Raw genomic sequence first — 16,618 nt, forward strand, 5'->3', positions numbered from 1 at the left:
TGAACCAGAAATAACTAGTCGCTTTACTCTTGAAAGCGCTTGTCTCCTTGTTAAACCTTATGTTATTCATTGCACGCATAGGCGCTAACACGTCACAAAACAATACCTTAAATATCATCTTCGTGGTTCCTCCTAATCCCAAGTGTTTTTCGATTCCAAAAAGATCATTAACAGAAAAAAAGAATAGTGATTTAAACGTTGCACCTTATCCTAATCCTATACCAAATTTAAGTTGCCAAATTACATGCACATAGAATATGCTCCTAGGTTTATTCGGTTGTATCCCAAAGCATGCAATGAACTCTATCGAAAACCACATTCTTGCTCTTGATCAGGGCAGCCATGGTGGGTAATCGATCCATGGAAACGCTCCACTACATGAACAAGTAACAATCTTTAGTAATCCACTTCGGCAAAACAAAAATAAAGCGATCGCTATAGTTTTTGCCTCTCCTAAGAAACTTTTTAATAGCTTTAACAGTTTCATGTCGGTACTGCCGGCTCTAATATATATTTAGGTTAGGCATGTGCTTTAGGCGCCCAAACTTATAAGGCCTCAAATTTTAATTTAGATTTGAACTTTATTTTACATAACGTTTTTTTTACTTGGTATTTTTAACATAAGAAAATAACCGATAGAACACCACAAATATGTATATGAGTAGTGGATTAAGAAACAACCACTCCAAATTGAGGTGACGTTTATCCAAACGCTGCTGGGGTGTGGGAAGTGAAAGTGAGTCCTATTTGTTTTCTTCTTTTTATCACACATGACTAAATTAGGGGTGTCCAACGTTGTTCGGTCATCGGTGTGGGGATGATCGATAACAGTAAATAAAAGTGACGTTACGTCAAGTCGTCAATATAGTGTCGATGGTCATCCTCCCTATAAAACTATCACTTTTACCCGAAACCTGTTGTAAAACTATAAAGAAGAAACAATAAATAAGACAAGAGAAAATAGAGAGAATGAGATTCTATTTCATTAATCTCATCAATACATTTGTTTATATAGATACAAGATGGAGTCTTTTCCAAGAAACAAATCTCTCTAACATAATACAAAGATATTGTTACCATATATGGACATCCATATAATATTTATTCATAATACCCCCCCTTGGATGTCCATCGATTAAAGATATTATGCCTCGTTAAAACCTTAATAGAGAAAACCCAATGGGACAAAAATCTAGTGAAGGGAAAAGAGTATATAATTCTTTCGATACGCTTGGGGATGTTGCCTCATTAAAAACCTTGACAGGAAAACCCAGTGGGACAAAGCCTTGCTCAAGGGAAAAAGAGTGCAACGCGTATCTTCTCCCCCTCATTATCACATCACTTAAAATACTTATCATTCCCAAACATATTCGATGTTTGGCATATTAAGTGTCTGAATAGTATAAATCTCTTTGCTTCAATTTCAGTGCTTCATTAAAAAAAAAACTCAACATTGTGATCATTATTTTGAAAGTCAAAGGGGCATTACAATATCATTTGACCTTATAAGCATGAACGTCATTTATCACTAAGATTCATAAACAAGACAAACATTGTCTTTTATTTCAAATTTAGTTATTCACTCATCATTGGACACTCTCCCAGAGTCCAGTAATATTCAAATCAACAAAATACATGAAACTTATATCATATTTATATCCGGATATCTTTATAAGTTTCAAACATAATATTTTCTATTCTCGAGAACTTTTCACACGTGTTTCAAGCATTCTAAATCATGACATGCTTCATTCATTTTATATTCGTTATGGAATCTCAATATCAAATGAGCTCTATTCTTATTCTTTTAGACGCAAATCAAAATTTCTCATATTGTCAGACTTTTAATTTAGTTGCTTCCACCATATAATTCCTTCAATTTTAAGTGCTTGGACTTCATGTCCCAAACTATTAGCGTCTTTCCAATTTGGCCAATCATTTATATTTTAACATTTTATATGCATGCATGCTTTCAAGATCCTCACCATTATACATACTCTTAGCGCTATCATATTCAATCAATTTCGACGTCGTTTTCATTTATTGTCGATTCCGTAAGTCTCTAGACATGTCACAACTCATGAGATCTCATTATTTCCAGGTACCCGGGGTTTCTCAAAAACCTCCATGTCTAGTTTCTCATCATCAATCTCTTTTGAGGTCTTTGTACCTCGACTTTGACCATCTAAATTTTATGCTCCTTTTATTTCGAGGCTTTTATTTTGGAATCGATTTTTCTATCACTCATTATCAATCGAAGCATAAGCAACTTTTTGGTCAGTTAACATTGCCGGCAATTACTAAATATTCTCAATGAATTATCCCACAAACTTTAAGCTTATATTTATTGGTGTGAGGATCTTTGATAATTCATTTTTACTTTCTTTAGCTGCTTTCCACTTTCCCTAATGTTGGGAACATCTCCCCCTAATGTTGAGAAAACTAAATCATATCAATGATAAACTTAAGCCATATACAAATCTTCCAATGATGGCTTTATCGAATACGTGCACCTCTTTCATGTTTTAACTCATACCCAAAACAACCATACTAATGTTTAGTGTAATCAGACAGTTTCGAACTGAATCAAAACATAAGCTTACACACTTCCAAGGCACGTCTATTTTCCCAACATTATTTCCAACATTTTTCAAAGTCTCATTTTTGTGCATTGTGGTGGAGCAACTTAATCATATATTGCACATTCAAAACTCTTGTGAGACATATGTGGTTTCTGACCATAAACCAATTTCAATGGGGAGGAACACTATTGGCATAATGCGAGTTCATATTATTGCATGTTAAATAACATGGCCCCAATCTATAGTCATTCATTTGCTCTCAATAATCATTATTGCCAATACAATATGGAACATGCTCCCAATCTTACAAGATGAGCAATTAATTACGCAAACATCATGTTGCGACTTTGGTGACCCATTTAGATGATGCATCGATTTTAAACACTAAATGGTCAATATGGACGATGTATAGGCCTACTAACATCTTCTTTGCATATGTTTCAACAATTCAAAAGGATACAATCCTTATCGTACTTGGCATATACTTTCTTATAAAGCAATAAAGTACAATCCAAATACTCAATTGAAGAACCTTGTTGTTCCTTTACATATTTCGCATCATCATTGACCCGGGATGATCCAACCGGTCATGCCAATTAATCAAATAGTCAAGGTCTATAAATTTTCGTTTAAACTTACATGTGTTTCATACGAGCCACCTATATCCCATGCTATGTAATTTATCATTGATTTAAATTTACAAATAAGCTAACTATATTTCGTACAAGTACTCAAATATGTCAAGTACTCAACTATGTCAAAAACAAATGAATCATATTTCGCAGGTATTCTTTGAGATCTTAAAATTAAATGCATACAAGGCATGCTATACCGCAAAGCTCACATGCAAAACAGTTATATTTTCAATATACCATTCATAACATTAACGAAGAAAGCAATATATGATTAAACTTAATTGTTTTTTTTTTTCTTCATATAATACTATATGTGGCTCATGTAAAAGGCATGTCAAATAATTTGATCTAAGACTTAATATATGCCATTTAATGCAAATCGCATAAACTTCCATGAACCGATGGCTTCATTATTTATACCAATACAACCCGTAAGCTAAATGCATAACTATATAAAAATTTTCCAAATAAAATTCCAATATATTTAGTTATGACTTTTCCTCTAATAATTAACAGTACGAGATACAAAAATTTGGCCCATAATTATTACTCATATTCCTTAATTTAGATATGAATTGTTCTTTTTGATGTAATAAATTTCAATCCATAAAAACATTAAAACTAACAACAACAAAAATTATAACCTATTTATACATCTTAAATTATCAATATCTATAGCTTTGAAGTCTCGATAATACATAAAGTTCTAGCATCCAGGATTTTTAACCAATGCTAACACATAATTTTCAGAAAACTAAACATTATGAACCAAGGAATTCAATAACTAAATATCAAATTAAGAGTATTAAGCAACAAGTTCATTTGCTACAATAATATAGCAATTTACGGTATCACAACATGGACATTAACACATAATTTAATCATAAAATACTCCTTCACAAAGACGGTAATTCAAATAAAAGAAAATAATCTTTACGGAAGATCTTATAGCAGAGATACTTGCTTTATGCAACAATATATACCCCTTTGAAGCATAGACTTAGAAACCGTCTTTTAACACATATATATTTTCTTATTTATTTAAAACATTAAAATATAAAATAAAAATAAAACAACCATCTAACAATAATCTAGCAATCATTGTTCTTATGATAGGCACATAAGAATGTATAAACGCCAATTCCATCTCCATTATATTGAGATCTTAATTGATAAGGCTATTATGTATCAATCATCATAAGAAATATATATTGGGAAAGCATAATGTGACCCGTATATGGTGGTGGATTGATAATTTCTTTTTGTTAAAAACTTATAAGTGAGCAATGAACACTAGTTCTCAATGTATCACAATTTTCATTACATATTTATATATTAACAAAAACAAAATCATGATGATATCAAATTATCAATTACTTTAGTCTTTCATATCTCAATTAAAACACAATTAATAAACTAAAAACAAATTAGATATAAAACCTTCATGGATCAGTTTACATGTTAAAAGCATGTTACCAATACTATCAAATATCATAGTTATAGATCATCGGCTATATAAAAGCCATATTAATTAATACGACATATATATATGATTTTATACCAATAATGAGTTAAAATTTTGTATATGTATATCATACATTTATGTTAACGGCGCAACTATCAACATATAGAAATTGAAATTAATCAATCAATTAATGAACTCATATATGATAGGAATTAAAACTTACCACTTTATAATGAGAAGGTATCGATCGATCGATCAAAGCTATATTCTTTCACCCCTTTGCAAATTTACGAACCCAACGTAAACTGTTATGCATGACCTGTGCTTAGGATTTTAAGCCATAGGAATCAAAGACACTATGGACAAAAGTAAAGTTAGAAAAAAAATATACCCCCTCCGTCCCATTTTAATTGTCACGTTGACCAACTTTGACCGTAAATAACTTTGTTTCTACTATATGTTAGTTGATAAAACTTATATGGACGAAAAGTACATTAAAAACTCAATTCATTCATATATTTTATACCAAGTGTTACATGACACAAATAAAGTTATTTACGGTCAAAGTTAATAATAATAATAATAATAACGATGCCATAGTCGTAGGTTGTGTTTGACTCTTTGAAAAAAACAGAATTACATTAGATCTTCAAAGAAAAATTGATACTCCTCAAAAAATTTTGTTCAACGAAAATTAATTGTATTGAAACAAGGATCGAGAAGAATTACTTTAAAGAAAACAGTAAGATGTCCGACTCAAAAGTTTTGTTTGGCTAAAAAAAAAAACTCGTCGGACTTGATAATAAGTTTTTTTTTCTTGTGACTACTTACTAAGTAATCAAAATCAAACAGAACCGAAACGACTAACCAATTCGTGCCGAAAAAGAAAAAAAAACGATAAACAATGTGCAGCGAGAAATCATAATTTATGATCACATCGTAAATTTTGTTTGAAAAGTTTGCACCATTTGCCTTTTGTACTGGCTACCATATTGAATAAAACAAAGTTCTGTATTTACGTATTCAAATAAGAAAGCAAAGAATTCTTTTGGATAAATTCGTCTTTGCGGCTGCCTTAGAATAACTTATTTTAGATTAAAAGATTTGTCCGCCAAAACAAAAAAAATATTAGAAGGTATCATGAGAAAAAAAAAATTTAGTCGGCCAAAAAGATTTTTAATTTAGGGTTTTGAGTCATTCGTGCTGATAACGTGTTGTAAAACTATAAAGAAGAAACAATAAATAAGACAAGAGAAAATAGAGAGAATGAGATTCTATTTCATTAATCTCATCAATACATTTGTTTATATAGATACAAGATGTAGTCTTTTCCAAGAAACAAATCTCTCTAACATAATACAAAGATATTGTTACCATATTTGGACATCCATATAATATTTATTCATAAAAATATATTCGCATTAATCTCAATTTTTGTTTATAAATTTATAAATAGTAGTAAACTGAATTTTATACGTGCCAAGTTGCAAGCTTGGTGCAGTGTGAGTCAGATTAATCAATAGAATACATTTAGCGTGTTTAGAGGGTTGTTTAGATAAGAGGTCTCTTGTTCCGTTGCCGGTAGACAATGGTTTATATTATGTGGTCATGTTTATTTTATAATCTACTTAGAAAAACATATATAGATTGCAATATTGCATCGGTTGTTAGAAATTCAAGTCTCTACTTAAATGATACCTGAACATTATTATAGTTAATTAAACTAGAACGGTAACTTCGTGATACTACAATGTAAATAGCGGCGGCCGTGGTGGCGGTACGCGGCAGTAGTGACGGCAATGACGGCGATTGGTGGTGGTGGTGAACATGGTAGCGGTGGCGGCGACGAAGAGTAGTGTAGGTTATTGGTTTAATGTGGTTTTGATGAATGGTTGAAACTTAATGCTGAAAGTTGAAAATGAGATTTGCTTTATAGTATACGAAAGAAAGGTACCCGCGCGTTGCGACGGTGGTGGCGAGCGGCTGTGGTGGCGGATATGGTGGTGGTGATTATATGTCCGGGCAATGCGGCAGTGGTGACGAGTGGCGGTGGTGAGTGGCGGTGACGGTGACATTGGCGGCGGTGGCGGAGATTAGTGTAGGTTATTGATATGACGTACATTGTTGAATGTTGAATGTTGAAAAGTTGAAAGTTAGATTAATTGATTTGCTTTATAATATAGTATAGATAGTCAGATGTCCACGCAATGCGACGGTGTGGTGGTGGTGCCAACAGCAACACGGGTGGCGGTGTCGAGAGTGGCGTTGTTATTAATATAAAAGTAATTGATATAAAAAAAGGTATTGTAGTTGGGGGATTTATATTGTAAATAATTTTATAAAGGGTATTATTATTGGTATATTAAATGAAGATATTTATATTGATGAATAAAGGAGATGAGTAGTTTGGATAGATCAATTTTTTTTTTTTTATAAAAAAAAATAAGAAGATCTAATGCTTTATAAAATAGTCAAGATAATATAGATTGTTTGAAAGACATCAATTGTATTACTACTTTTATATGGTTCGAAAGACTATGTTATAGACACTTTATTAATCATTTAAGTTGATATACGAACCACCATTAATTAAGGGCGGAGGGAATACCCATCGGGTATCGGGTAAGCAAAAATATATGGTTGTGTGTTGCAGACTAACGAAGGAGGATGTGTTACACTTTTGTAAAATTTATACTATAATCTCATGAACTAATGGTACATTGATAAATGAGTTATATTAGTTTCAAAAAAGTTCTTTTTATACCATGTTTTTTTTTTAATGTTTATTTCTATTTAATGAAATATTTTAAGATAGTATTTATATAGTTAATATATTTATGTAATAAAAAAATGAAAAAGAAAAAAAAATTGGATAAAATTGAGTAGTTGTGACTTGTGAGTTGTAAGGTTTTGATTGGAGGATGAATTGGGTAAGATTGAGTAGGGAATGAGTACTCCCTCCATCCTAAGGTGATGTAGTGATTCGTTTTATTATTCATTATAACATATCTTAGGTTTAAAACCTCCCTAGATATACATATTGTGGGTGGCCTAGGAAATTGTCTGAAAACGATCACCGTGATACTATAAGAATTGACATCCCCACGCAACCTGGACGTTTGAAATAAAAATAAAGACGAGCTCTCTGTAAAATTACAAAGTGAAAAGGGGATTTGATAGCCAATCATCCCATCTAATAGTACTTGTTTTGCGATTCCTATAGATGTACCAATTAAAAGAATAGGAACGAATATAATTAAAACTATCGCATAGTTAAATAGTAGAGAACTTTAAAGCAATCGAATTCCTTATGTGCCATATGCCCATATGTACCACCATGCCGTGAACATAACCCATGATACTAACTCTTTAGCAACCAACCTCAGATGAGCATTATCCACAAGTCAATAACTGAAGATAGAAGCAATACAATCTAAGTCTAACCAAACTGCAATACGAAAAATTATTAAGCTATTTTAATTATTTACGACTTGTATAAGGAGATTATATATAAAAGAGTTGTTGTAAGAGAATGGTTCCTTTGGATGATAGCGTTCCAGCAAGTAATGTTGGGGTAGAAGTAAGCATGCAGCCTGTCTCTTGCCTTGCGACTTGTAATTTGTTTTCGCCACTTTTGATTCCCCTTTGTTTTCTTTATTTTGTATTATCTTGTAACATAACCTATATATAAAAACCTAAAAAAGGAATATTGTTTATCATTTAGCTTTTTATATTATAACATGGATGCGTTTGACCAAAACATATTTATGTGCCGCTACCCTTGTATGTGACATAATAAATACATAGAATCTATCGGGTGAGGAGATATATAAAACTATGAATACATGATTGTGCCCATATACATAGAGCATGGAGTTCACCATGAGAAAAAGACAATACATATCCTTTGAAAGAAAATTATATACATATTTTGTCATTAAACTTATATTATAAGAAGGGGGAAAACTTTTATTTAGGATAACAGTAGCATGTTTCTTTAACTTAGACAACTTTCTTTTTACGAGTAATTTTTTAACTTGGATAATATACTTTAGTGATTTCTTTAATTCAAGGATCACATTTTCTTGATTTAAAAAAGCACAAACTTAAGTTACACAATATAAAATAAAAAATTAAATAATATATTAGCTCAAAGTACAGTTTTTCTATAAGAAATGTTGTATTCTATGATATTTCAATTCGCACACTAAATTATTTATATACATAATAAAGCTACTCTTAAAGTCTTAACAACGGACACTGGAGTAATAATATAGCCTCTTTTTGGCTTTCTTTCTTTAAGCTCACGAAGTTTCAGTAGATATTCAGATTTATACGATCTATGTTTTTGATCACCAACAACAACATATGGTACCCAATGAATCAATGATGCTATAAACAAGCTATGCGAGATACGTGAAATACACACAATCTTATCTAAATCCGAGATTATAAGACGACTTCTAAAACGACCGTTGACATGCTTTGATTATCATTTTAACTTAAACTCACTGTCAGCTCAAGGTTTATGGTGGCTCTAGGCGTGACTTTTTTAGAGACTTTTACTTAAAGTGACAAAAACTGTGCTCTTTTATCCAGGCTTAAGACCGGCAAAAATAAACTAAAAAGCTTATAACTAATGGATTTATTGATTTAAGTAGGGAACTAGCGATCGATGTCAATCAATCATCTATGGATCGTGTAGACTCATATCCATACTCATTTGATCCCAAGTTTTTCATCAATACATATATCCATTGGATGAAACGGTTTCAAAAAATATCTGTTGGATATCAAAAAAAAGTAATATGAACATTATAATGTTAAAACAAATTGGGCTTCACTTAATAAAGCTTCTATAGCTAGGTGTAAGCATGGGCCAAAAGCCCACCCGGGATAAATAACGTCGACGAAGTAATAACCGTGCTCGTACTTGCGACAACGTGATATTCAGATTAGGTGTAATAAATCTGACTCAAAAAAATCATTCTCCTTTGTTTAGGATTGATTAAACCTAATCCATTTATACGTTTTATCTCAACATAAGCAATATCAAAAGTTAACGAAACAATTAACATGATTACATTCGATTATAAATTATGCACCACTAACATGTAACATGTTACCAAGTACTCGTATATAATATGTTGAGGCACATATATTGAAAAGCTACATGATGAATAAAACTTAATATCATTCAAATGGAAGAGTTGACATTACAATTCTATGTTTCATATATTTATACATTGTGTATTATATTATATTTGTTATGTAAAGTTAAATACTAGATAACCGCTGATAACATATATAACTAATAAAATATTAATGTTTCATATTATCGTATTGATAAATTGTAAAATAAAAAGGGTTGAAAACCAATAATGTTATATATATTTTTTTTAAATATAAGAACGAATTGTATTTTTGGTCCTTTTGTTATCACACCATTTACAACTTTGATACAAACATGTGAAAAGTGGCAAAACGTATCCCTGTGATATCATACCTGTTGCAATTTTGGTTCAAAAGTAACGTGCCGTCAGAATTCAGTTGTTAATGCCCTCATGTGCGTCTCACGTGCGGGATAGTTGAGTCATTTACACCCCCCACCATATATATATATACCACCCCCCCCCCCCCCCCCCAAATTCACTTCAATCGGGATTTCTTCCCAAAACATTTCTTTTTTGAATAACTCCGGCCGGCCACCACCTCTTCCGAAGGAGTGATGCTTACATCAAATATGGTAGGTACCCATTTGTATGGTGAAAGATCGCTAGATATCGGAAATACTCACAGTGGCCAGAAAATGCGAAAATTCACTTGAAAAAGTCTTTTGCATAATCACTGATCACGGCTATCAGAAAAGGTATATAGATTTGGTAATTTTCACACAAAAAGATTAGATAATTTTATTTTTCTATTTATTTGAAGATTCTTTTTTGGTGAAAGTAATTGTTTGTAATAATGGATGTGTTGTTATTGGATTTGATTGTGAAAGTAATTGGTTGTAATCATCGATGTGTTCTGTTTGGTTATGGATAAAGACATTATCTATGTATATATATATATATACATTTGCGATGAAAAAACCCGATTGAAGTGAATTTGGGGGTGGTTTCAGGTATATATATATGGGTGGGAGGGTGTAAATGACTCAATTACCCCGCACATGAGACGCACATGGGGGCATTAACGGCTAAATTCTAACGGTACGTTACTTTTGGACCAAAATTGCAACAGGTGTGATATCACAGAGATACGTTTCGCCACTTTTCACATGTTTGTAATATAAATTGGTGGATTAATTTTCATAATCTCTAAATATATATATAAGAGAAATCTTAATTCATAATTAGAAAAATATGAATCTTTAGATGAAATTCAACTTTTAATCAGAACCATTATATCAAACGATGATGTCATATATTTATATTATTATTATTTCTTTATTTAAGTTTGTAGACATTAATAATTAATATTTTTGATGATATAGTTATGGAAACTAATATTTTTATATTTTCATCACTTTTTATCTTTAAATTTAATTTTTAATTTTTTACAATAAAATTTTCTTTTTCAATATAATATGATTAAATTAAATTTTTTTTTGTATAGGTTTTTATCAAAAAACGAATAAAATTTGGTTATAAGGATGTTTTTATAGGTTTTTTTTTAATCATATAACGTCTTTATTAAATCAATGTTTTAAAAATCGGACCAGATGTCGAACCGGCCTTCTTGATAAAGAACTAAAAGACAAATATAGAGCTTATAGTAGGCTATCACAATTATATATCAGAAAAATAGTTGTAAAAAAATTGCAATGATATTATTCATATTTTTAAGTTAGATTAACACATCATGCGATATATAGATTGATAATTAAATTGCTTTGTAATTTTAGTGTATAACTAAATTATTCGAGCAAAGACGTTAAAGCAGAAATACAATGACAATGTAGACATATCCGCATGATAGAAAGACATTCAAAGAAATGAAAACCTTACTTAGCGAGACCTCTAAGAGATGATGTATTCGTTTTCCAACTGTTTGGTCAAAGTTAACCGGAATCTAAATGACCACTAATGTAACTTCATTTTTTTAGTGGTTTAATTCTTACCTGATTAAATATTTTTATAAAAATATAATATGTAATTAATTATATATGTTTTCCGCATATTACGCTGGAAATAATCTAGTTATATCATTAAATAAATATCATATATTTATTAACGTGTTGACAGAACCTTGATTTGCATACAAACAAAAAAAGTCGCATTGAAATAAGCACCTTGGAAGGAAAAAAACAAAAAAACAGCTGGTTGCTCAATCATATACGGGTTACATGGTGGGGAGAAAGAACAACCCGCTGGGCATAGCTTATTACTGCTGTGATTTTCATATATCATCTACTATTAGTTCTATATATAGTAAGCAATAACCAAAAGTTTGCCCACACATTTGTTAAACCTTTGTTACCTTCTATGGATGATTATAAGCATCATCATTGGTTCAAGACTCCATTATGGCTTGAGAAGGTAAGTTATTTAAAGTTGTGAGAAGTTTGTACAAGGCTATTATAACTTTAGGTGTTTTGTGTGTGTTTAATATGCAACCCCCAATTATTTGATGGGTGAAATGGGTAACTACAATTATATAAACTTTTTCATCATGCTACAAAAAGTCAACCTAATAGTTGAACACATTTACAGGCTTTTTTCAGGTTTAGTTAAAAAGGAAATTAAAGATTCTATAATAATTAGTGGGCTCTAAATATGGTCACTCTAAAATCGGCTAAAAGCATTGTGAAGAGTTTATAAGAAACAAACAAGTTAGTTTGTGAGTGTAACTATAAAAATAGGCTTTTGTCTATATTTATTTTACACGGTTAACAAAAAAAAATGTGTAAAATGAAAAAAAACGGAAATTTTGACACGGTTGATTATGAAAACCGTGTAAGAATGTCCGCTTATTTACAAGGTCAAGACCGAAACCGTGTCAAATGAAAAAAGACGGAAATTTTAACATGGTTGTCTTATAAACCGTGTAAAAAGCTTAGGTGCAGATCTCTATCTATCGTCCATATAGTCCATTTCCAGATCCAATCAAAAACACATTTTATCTCCTCATTTATCTATCTTCCTTTTCCCATCAACTAACATATAATCTTTTTTGTTTAAATGGTTGTTTTGGCAATGTCTTGTGAAACCCCATAAACAAAACTGACATTTGGGTCTTCGGCTGTTACGATTAATAGAATTTTATAAAGGGTATGTAGATATAATTTTGGTTTGAAGATCTACTTGGGATTATTTTCTTTACATCTGATTTTTACAAACCACAAGCTGTAAGTTTTTTTATATACTCTTTATATTATTAAATAAAGTATTTTTAAGATTATATAGTTAGTTATATATTAAATATTAATTTTGAGAATTTATAATTCATTATTTATACATGTTTGTTAGTGTTAGCATTTAATTCAATTTATAAATAGCTAAAAAATTGTTTGTGTTTATATATATATATATATAGATCTATTGTCATTTTTTAATATAAATCTAAGTTGTATTAATCTTATCATTTATAGGATATGTCAATGATGTCAATAAGGTGAACTTACTCATCAAAAACCCAACAATGGCAACCATTTCACTCTAGATGAAATCTCCCTAAACAACATCAACTTCTTCGGTCAAGATGAAGTATTACTTTTTTGTTACGAGTTAGATTGATTTAGATACCATTCATACCAAAACTCATTTTAGACTTCATCAATGTAGAAATTTATTGTACTTAGTTTTGTAATTTACATTTATATTTATGAACTTTAGAGTTTAACATGTTAATGTAATTATTTAATGGCTTTAGTTTGGGTAGTTCTCAAATAGCAACTCGAATGGATTATACAAAATGCATAACTTTTTTTTTATTCATTAAACAACAAATTTTTACACGGTTGGTAAACTTAACCTTGTAAAAAACCTACTTTTTGACACGGCCAAATAACTGTGTAAAAAGGGGTAATCATTAGTTACACTACTCTTTTACACGGAAGTAAAACCGTGTAAAAATGCCATTTTCAATCATGTAAAAAGCCCTTTTTTGTAGCAGTGACTATTTTTAGTGAGCTATTGTGTTTATCTATTATAGACTTATAGTTTTGTGGCATATATGTGCAGTGGTTACTGGATTTTGCTCGGGCATTGACGGTTGTTGTGAGAGCTCATGAATGGTCAGGCTCCTAAAAAAATGCTTATAGATTCTATTCCAAAAGGTTAGTAGCTTAAAAGCATAATAGTTTGCATAATGGGTCAAATTTGTGTTCAAGTTGAAATATGTCATTTTTAGTACGGATAAAATAAGGTACGATTGAACAATTGAACCGAAATATCTAAATGTCTATTCTTAAAAAAAATAATAAATAGTATTATTGTAAATGTATTACTTATTACAATTAGGTTGAATGTCCACTCTATATATATAATTTTTTGTGTGTGTGTGTGATTTAGGCACTAAATAGTACTAGGGATATACTTGCAAGTGTTTTTTGGTTATTGCTTTTTTAATAACTTTGTTGATATTTAAGCTAATGTTGTAACTTAAGCTTCATGTGTGTTTGTCTATCTATGTATACAATGTAGTGGGAGTCCAAGTTCTAGATGTAGGTATCTACAATAATGAGCCAACGACTCTACCTTTCAGAACAAGTGAATGAAGTTATATATTGTTTTATCAAAAATCAATATGTATGCATGTATAACTAGAACACAAGTAGGAGTAAAGAAAGAGTTTAGTTTCAATATACATATATATATATTTGGTAAATTAATATTAAATATATAACTTTTGGTAAATATGTTTGAACATGGATTATTAAATAAGATGTTTTGTAACGTGTTATGCTTCAAATGCCAGAACTTCACGTTCATTACCACCCTGTGCAACAGTGGTTTTAAAGCCTTTATGTCCCTGATTTATGACTTTCCTGATGTTATGACTCTTGGGAGTTCTTCAATGAAATATCGCAAACAAACATCTGGTTTCAATCTGAGCAACCAAAGGTATGAAAAATTAAAGTTGTTACACATATTGCCGTTACATGTACACAGAGTGTGTAGGAAATAGGGTTGGTGCCTAACATTTCTCTCTTTTGTGTTCCGATGAACAACATGTTAGAGTCACATTATGGGGGGCAATAGGTGATGCATTAGTGGCCTTGAAAGAAAGGAAACCTGGGGTGTTTATCGTCATGGTCACTTCTATGATTGCCAATTACTACCTCGGGACAAGTATTTAATAATGACATGTTCTTTTTCGCTGTTAAAAATGATATTCATGGTAACAACTATCTTGTAGGTCAGCTTTGCCTCTCAAGCTCATCTTTGACGCTCATTATTGATGGTGATGATGATATACTGGCTTTGAAAGAATTCAAGTGTGCAATGAGGTAAAAAGAAATCACATTTTTCTGTTCCAGTTTAGACTACGTGTGGCCTGATCAAAGGTTTATTTAGCAGTCAGCTAAAAAAACTGGTTGTTTGCTTGCAGTAGGTTGTAATTTTATAACTTTGGACTTTAGGGAAATGGTGGTCACCCCTATGCTGCCACCGAACCTAGGACCTATGGTTAATGCAAATGTTGTAGTAGCTCCACCACTACCAGAAACTGACATGACTGGAATATGCTTCAGAGATTAATTGTGGTAGAATATGTACCCAATGGACCGTAATCTTGTATTTGATTATTCTGCACTTTTTTCTTTCTATGATTATGCTTGCACCAGTGAATAACCTAGGACGTGTTCAATTCATTCGTTAGATATATCTCATCTTTCGTAAGTTTTTCGTTCAATCTTGCTTCCCCTCAATTCTTGTGGTGCTATATTTATAAATGCGGTCTATATATATACAAGTATGATCCTTTAGTTTAGCTTCTTGTTGGTTATTATGTTCAGCAACAATTAATAGTGTTATCACATGTATATTAATACTAGATTACAAGAATAAAGTAGTATGGTCGAATATCTGTATGATTTTAAAAAGTAGCTGATCAGGTATTGTTCATTTGAAAATGTCCAGGTTTCAGGTTTGATGGTTGGGTCGGGCGAGTGAACTTATCTAAAATGTATACATTTTTATGGAAACCATTTTATGTTTATTGCATTTTTCCTTGTCTCTCTCTGTACTTTTTTCTGGTGAAAGGTTGTTGATAGGGTATTTTTAGCATACTTGATATGCCCATGAAAGTGGTTATATCCATACTTATAGGAATGTGATGGCTATATGCCTATATAGGTCGCACTAGAACTTTTCCAAACAAAAAAGAAGTTTGAATTTATATTTTGATATCATTTTTTTTTGTTCTTTTTGAATGATTGTTATTGATAAGGAGTAGAAAGAGAAAATGGATTCTTTATGCATAGCAAAACGATGGATAGAGTACATGTTGAGCGAAGTTATATTTTAGTTATATGGATGGGGCAAATTTGTTGCTTCTCCAAATGATTAACCATTAACAAGTTTAAGATTATTAACACATCACAACCATGAAGTAGAAGTGACAAACTCTACCCTTATGAACGATTTGCTTTGTTTGTGTTATTTCTAACCGTTCAAATAATTTATTTTACATTTTTGTTTGCTAAAAGGAAAATATAGGTTGAGAGTTGCCCAAAGTCAGTTGTTTATGCATACTGTTAAATTGATTAAACGAGAATTGTATTAATTTGTGATGATTTTATAACTCTGAAATCAAGAATATATAGGCTATTCTATCAACTAAATAAGGAAACATAATAAAGTCTTTTCTTTTGGCCCAAGTCGATATCTTTAATTTAGGGAAGTGATGACCAATTTCTGATCCGGTGATTACATCCGTAATCTTTTCTATTTCTAACACTCCTCCTCAAGTTGAATAGTGGGATCACCAAA

General features: G+C 31.1%; 1 long non-coding RNA gene across 3 annotated transcripts; it reads left to right on the forward strand.

Annotated features, from left to right (window-relative positions):
• Positions 1–12,109: 12,109 nt before the first annotated feature.
• Positions 12,110–15,546, forward strand: LOC122589815. 3 transcript variants are annotated; one of them, XR_006322354.1, is made up of 6 exons: positions 12,110–12,223; positions 13,276–13,390; positions 13,868–13,962; positions 14,604–14,749; positions 15,045–15,135; positions 15,237–15,546. It is a non-coding gene; the product is annotated as an uncharacterized LOC122589815 (long non-coding RNA). The 3 variants fall into 3 exon arrangements; XR_006322355.1 differs by lacking the exon at positions 12,110–12,223 and adding an exon at positions 12,802–13,032; XR_006322356.1 differs by lacking the exons at positions 12,110–12,223; positions 13,276–13,390 and adding an exon at positions 12,805–13,032.
• Positions 15,547–16,618: the final 1,072 nt, after the last annotated feature.

The sequence above is a fragment of the Erigeron canadensis genome, chromosome 2, assembly GCF_010389155.1.
Source record: "Erigeron canadensis isolate Cc75 chromosome 2, C_canadensis_v1, whole genome shotgun sequence".
In the NCBI taxonomy this organism is placed as follows: domain Eukaryota; kingdom Viridiplantae; phylum Streptophyta; class Magnoliopsida; order Asterales; family Asteraceae; genus Erigeron; species Erigeron canadensis.